Source organism: Gossypium arboreum, chromosome 3 (assembly GCF_025698485.1).
Source record: "Gossypium arboreum isolate Shixiya-1 chromosome 3, ASM2569848v2, whole genome shotgun sequence".
Classification (NCBI taxonomy): domain Eukaryota; kingdom Viridiplantae; phylum Streptophyta; class Magnoliopsida; order Malvales; family Malvaceae; genus Gossypium; species Gossypium arboreum.
The window spans coordinates 34,799,999-34,806,719 of record NC_069072.1 but is presented as its reverse complement, the minus strand read 5'-3'; positions in this window follow the sequence as shown (position 1 = coordinate 34,806,719).

Below are 6,721 nucleotides of genomic sequence, written 5' to 3'. Positions count from 1 at the left end.
TATGATTGAAATTTTTCTAAGTTTCCAAAATTTTCGTATGATATCAGTTTAGTCTCAAAACACTCAAAAGTATGTTTAATGCCTCATAGGCCCTTATAAGGGATAATGTGATTGTGTTGAATGATTTATGAGAATGAATGCTTTATGGTTGATAAATGTATGTCTTATGTTGTGAATTGATCGGTAATATCTCGTAACCCTACTCCAACGATGGATACGGGCTAGAGGTGTTACATTTTATTGGTATCAAAACTATGATTTAGTCGATTCTAGGACAACGTAGCGTGTGTGTGAGTCTAGCTATAGCCATATATATACTTTGCAATAGTGTGATGATTTCTGATAGATTAAATTGTGTTTTTGTATAGTAATGGATCCTGAAAGAGCTATAGCTGATGATGTAGAGAGTAATGCACCCGCTCCCGCCCAAAGGGCAATGCTATCAGATTCTAGGCCTGTATCGAGTAGCCACAAGGGAGAGGCTAAACAAGCCTTTTTCCAAATGATAAGTGAGTGGTTCACAGAGTTTATTCGAATGAATCCGACTGCTTAACAACCTCCACCCCCACCTATTCCTCAATAGGTCCCTATTGTTCCTCAAGTTGTAGATCCAATATGGTAGAATAAGCAACCTGTAGATAAAATTCGTAAACACGGTGCTGAAGAGTTTTGGGCTACTATTAATGATGATGCTGAGAGAGCTGAATTTCGGCTTAAGAATATGATTCGAGTATTCAATGAATTGTCTTGTACTCCTGATGAATGTATTAAATGTGTTGTATCTTTGCTGAGAGACACCGCGTATCAATGGTGGAACACGTTGGTATCTGTCGTTCTGAAAGAATTGGTTACCTGAGAATTCTTTCAGACGGAGTTTCGAAAGAAATATATAAGTCAGCAATTCCTTGATCAACAGCATAAAGAGTTTCTAGAGTTAAAACAAGGCAGAATGACTATTACTGAGTATGAACGAGAATTCGTCTACTGAAGAAAGAATGTGCAAGCGGTTTTTTGATGGGATGAACGAAGATATAAAACTTCTAGTCAGAATTTTAGAGTTGAAAGAATTTGTTGTTATGGTTGAAAGGGCTTGTAAAGCCGAAGATCTTAGGAAAGAAAAGAGAAAAGTAGATTCAAAGGGTAAGACTCGAGAAAAAGATCAATGAGTAAGCCGTATCAATCTTCAACAAAGAAATTCAGAGATTTGTATGCTGGCCCAAATGTTTCCAATGAATACTCGAACAGAAATCGTAGAAAACAATACTCCGGTTCTAAAGCTCAAGTTACAACAGTATCGAGTGTTGGCTATAATGCCCCGAATTTGGGCCTAGAAGTATTGGGCCTTGAGTATGGGTCCGTAAGGAGGTTGTATATAAGCATTTAATTGTGCAAGGAAATGACACAATTAAATGTCTGCTTTGGTGGTAAATGGCTCTGAAAAGTGTTGGAGAAATCTTGGGTTCAAACTTGGGCTTTAGCAAAAATTTAGGTTTTAAGTGAATAAAATCCTGGGTGTTTGGATGAAGGCCTTTTAAATTATTGTGTTAAATAAATGACACAATGAAGCATGTGGTCTAGTGGTTGTGGCGTCATTAAGGTTGCAAGGGAGCCTGGGTTCAAGTCTTGGCTTTTGCAATTTATTTTGGTTTTTTTTTTAAAGGAACCTGGACTTTGTCTATAGACCTTATAATTAATTGAGGATATTTTAAGACACAAAAAGAGCTTGTGGTGGAGTGGCAAGGTGGCATGTTTTGTAACTGTAAGGTCTGAGGTTCAAGTCTTAGGATGCGCAGTGGAGTATTTATTTTGCTATTTAAGCTGTGTGAGAGGTGGGGTTGGACTGGAACTCTGTGGTTGAAGTGTCATAAGAAAATAGGAAATTTTCTTAATGATTGAAAGTAATCTCACATCGGGAAGCTAACATGGGAATTGGTGAGAAGCTGCCTTTAAATAGGACAAACAAGATGAGTTGGTGAGGGAAAAAGTGATGAAGACTCAATGCAGGATGTGCCGAGGTTAGTGATCGTGGACTTTGGCGCGTTCTCATAAACAGGTGTGTATTTCGCACTACTCTAGCTGTAGAACGACAAATGCCGGAATGCCGAAATGCCGGTCACACGACGATGGCAGCCACACATGCGTGCGAGCGCACGTGTGGGAGCTTTAATGTGATGGTTGAGGCCAGCACGAGTGCTCTCGTGGGCTTAGGTTGCTTTGGGCCATGTGGACCCAATGGGCGCATGGGCCCAAGGGGATAAATTGTATGATTGTGTAGTAAATATTGGATTGGACTATGTGAATCTCAAATCTGTAGGCTAGTATAACTGAAATACCCTTGTAGGGTAGAATTACTGAAATACCCTTGTAGGGTAGAACTACTGAAATACCCTTAGTTTACAAAATTACTGAAATACCCTTGGTTTATAAAATTACTAAATATCCTTGGTTTACAAAATTACCAAAATACCCTCGATTAGCAAAATTACCAAAATACCCCTGATTTGTAAAATTACTAAAATACCCTCGACCTATAAAATTACCAAAATACTCTCGACTTGTAAAATTACTGAAATACCCCCGATTTGTAAAATTACAAAAATACCCCTATTTGGAAAATTATTGAAATACCCTTAATTTGGAAAATTACAAAAATACCCTTAACTTTCAAAAATTATAGAAATACGATTAGTTTGCAAAATTACTAAAATACCCCTGGTCTGTAGATTTACCAAAACACCCTTGTAGGGTGAAATGACTAAAATACCCCTAATAGGTAAAAAGACCGTTCTGCCCCTCTAGGGTATATGAGTCACTGATAATGCAATTTGATTGATTTGACTATGTTTTGACTGAGAATGTATTACTGTGATTGGACTGTTGTGACTGAGATTTGTATGATTTTGTATGTCATGTGTATATTTGCTGCATCCATATAATATTATGTTGCACATGGGTGGGGATTATGAAACGGAGGAAGAAATTGAGGATCGCATGGTTGCTTGACGATCATGGATCCACCGATTGAGGATCGCGTGGTTGCTTGACGACCGTGGATCCACCGATTAAGGATCGCATGGTTGCTTGACGATTGTGGATCCACCGGTGACTTTTAAGCCCAATATATGATTATTGAGGACTCTGTGTCGATCATATTTACCCAAGGCTGTGTGCCGACTATATTACCATCGCTGATGGCTATATGCCTAACATGATACAGTTACCGATGGCTTAAAGCCAATTATTCTGATTATGGCTTTACGCCAACCTATATATGGCTCTGTGCCAACCTGATTATGGCTGTGTGCCAAACGTATTTACCCGTGGCTATGTGCCTAACATACTTATTGATGACTCTGTGTTGATCATATTTATCGAAGGCTGTGTGCCGATTATATTACCATCGTTGATAGCTATTAAGTGCAATATTTGATTAGCAGCTTGCTGCAATGAAGGTAGTACCACAATAGAGTTACCATTAATGTGTATCGGATGGGTGGGTCGATATTTATATCCTCACATGATATGTACCGGGGGACAGAGTTGGTGTGTAGCGGTTGGATTATTGGGGTGGGTTGCACAGCATTGCATGTATGATATTATTGTGATATTATTGCGATGTGGCCTTCGGCCCAACTAAGGCTAATATGGGCTAAGGCCCAAAGGCCACTGTTTTGAATAAGGCTCAGGCCCAGACCGTTACTCTATGTACTGTTACTGTTTTGAGAATGGGCTATGCCCAATTGATTTTGATGAGAGCTGAGACCCGAGTGAAATTGTATTAGGCTTTGGCCCACACACACATTGTTCTGTTACTGTAATGGGCTCCGGCCTAGATTGATTCTGAATTCTGTCGGTTTACTAACTATTTTAGTTTAGGAGGGGATTACATATTGATTTTTCGTAAACTCACTTCGTTTATTAACTGTGCAGGTAATCCCCAGTATTAGGTGGATCGGTGTCGTAGAGGGACTCGGAGACGACCACACAACAGCACATGTTTTTCTATTTCGTTTATTTAGTTAAGCACTTTGGTTTTTGATTTGGGTTGTATTAAGGCCTCTTTATTTTCTTAACTTTTTATTTGGGAAATTTATTTAGTATGCTTAATATTTGTTAGCAGTAGGATGCGGTTTTCCAAAACAACAATTGGTTTTCAAAATATCACATTTCTGTAACTATTTAAAATTAAGTTTTTGCAGCAAGTAAGGTTTTAAGGGAATTAATGTTTCACAAGTTTTAAAATGGCTAGGGGTTTTAAATAATAAGAAGGGTTTTCAATGAGACCATGGTTTTCAAAAAATACTTCAATGTTACATGCCAGATTCGGGCCTAACTTCTAGGCCGGGTTTGAGGTGTTACATTGACAGTGTGCGAGATAGCAAACCCGAATGTCAACAGTATGGGAGACGACATTTTGGAGAATCTTGGACTAAAAATAATAAAGCTTGTTACAAATGTGGTTCGATAGATCATTTCATACGAGATTGTCCTGAGCTAGATGAGAAAAGTAAAGTTCAAAATTTGAGACCAAGTAACACGCTGAATAGAGGTAACTACCTAGAGTTACCAGAAATGTAAGTGGTAGTAGAGGGACAATAAAGGTTTTAGCAGTAAGATCGGAGGCCAGAGAACCTGCCAGAGCCTACGGTATTCGCACTCACAAAGAAGCACCATCTCCAGATGTTATCACTGATACTTTCACTCTCTATGATACTAATGTGATTGCATTGATAGATCCAGGATCAACTCATTCTTATATATGTATGAATTTAGTATCCAGTAAGACTTTTCCTGTAGGGTCTACTGAATTTGTGATTAGAGTATCGAATCCCTTAGGCAAATGTGTTTTGGTTGACAATGTCTACAAGAATTGTCCATTAATGCATCGAGATTTCTGTTTTCTGGCTAATTTGATGTTGTTTCCATTCGATGAACTTGATGTGATTTTGGGTATGGATTGGCTAACAATGCATGAGGCTACAGTGAATTGTAGACAAAAGATAATTGAACTAAAATTTCTTAATAATGAGACTATTAGAATTGAATCTGATTATCTGAGTAGTTTTCCAGTTGTGATCTCGTTTATGTTAGCTTAGAGAGTTGTGATAAATCGGTGTGAAGCTTAACTTGCATATATACTTGATACAAAAGTGACAGAAACAAATATTGAATTAGTACCAGTTGTGTACGAGTATCCAGATGTGTTTCCCAAAGAGTTACCGTGTTTACCACCTATCAGAGAGGTTGAGTTTGTTATTGAATTAGTTCCAGGAATAACACCGATATCGATAGCTCCATACAAAATGGCTCCGACAGAGTTAAAAAGAATTGAAAGCTCAGTTACACGAGTTGACAGATTAAGGTTTTGCTAGACAGACTTTCTCTCATTGGGGTACACTGGTGTTATTTGTGAAAAGGAAAGATGGCACGATGAGAATGTGTATAGACTATCGCCAGCTCAATAAAGTGATGATCAAGAATAAATACACTTTTCCATGAATAGATGATTTGTTTGATCAGTTAAAATGGGCAACAGTGTTTTCAAAAATTAATTTGAGATCGGGTTATTACCAGTTGCGAGTTAAAGACTCAGATGTGCCAAAGATTACATTTAGAACGAGGTACGGACTCTACGAATTTCTTGTTATGCCTTCGAACTAACAAATGCACCAGCCATTTTTATGGATTTGATGAACTAAATTTTTAGGCTGTACTTAGACCGATTCGTAGTTGTGTTTATTTTAATTTACTCTCAAGATGAATCTGAGCATACTGAGCATTTGAGAATCATGCTACAAACTTTGAGAGATAAACAGTTGTTTGCAAAGTTCAGCAAATGTGAGTTTTGGCTACAAGAGGTCGGTTTTCTGGGACATATAATTTCAACCGCGGGTATCCGAGTTCACCCAAGCAAAATTTCTACAATTATAGATTAGAAGCCTCTGAGAAATGTATCCAAGGTCCATAATTTTCTGGGACTAGTTGCCTATTATAGACGATTTGTGAAAGGTTTCTCGATGATTGCGACTCCGATGACACAATTTCTTCAAAAAGATGTTAAATTTGAGTGGTCAGAAAAGTGTCAACAGAGTTTCGAGTAGTTGAAAGCATTATTGACAGAGGCACCAGTGTTAGTTCAGCCTGAGTCGGGTAAAAAATTCGTAGTTTTTAGTGATGCATCGTTAAATGGCCTGGGTTGTGTTTTGATGTAGGAAGGAAAAGTTATAGCTTATGCCTCTAGACAATTGAAGTTGCACGAAAAGAATTATCTGATGCACGATCTAGAGTTAGTTGCAATAGTGTTTGCATTGAAAATTTGGCGTCATTACTTGTTTGGTGAGAAATGCCATATTTATGCCGACCACAAAATCTTGAAATATCTGATGACTCAGAAGGATTTGAATTTCCGACAGTGGAGATGGTTAGAATTGTTAAAAGACTATGAATTAGTGATTAACTATCAACAGGGGCAAGTGAACGTAGTTGCTGATGCTTTGAGTCAAAAGTCCTTATTTGCTTTACGTGCTTTGAACACATAGTTAACTTTGTCTGACGACGGTTTGGTAGTAGCTAAGTTGAAAGTGAGACCATTAGTTCTACAGCAGATTTGTGAAAGTCAAAATTTGATAATGAATTGCAAGCAAAACGAGCTCAGTGTGAGTCGACTTCTGATTCAGAGTTTTGAACAGGGCTTAATGATTGTTTGATGTTTCGTGATAGA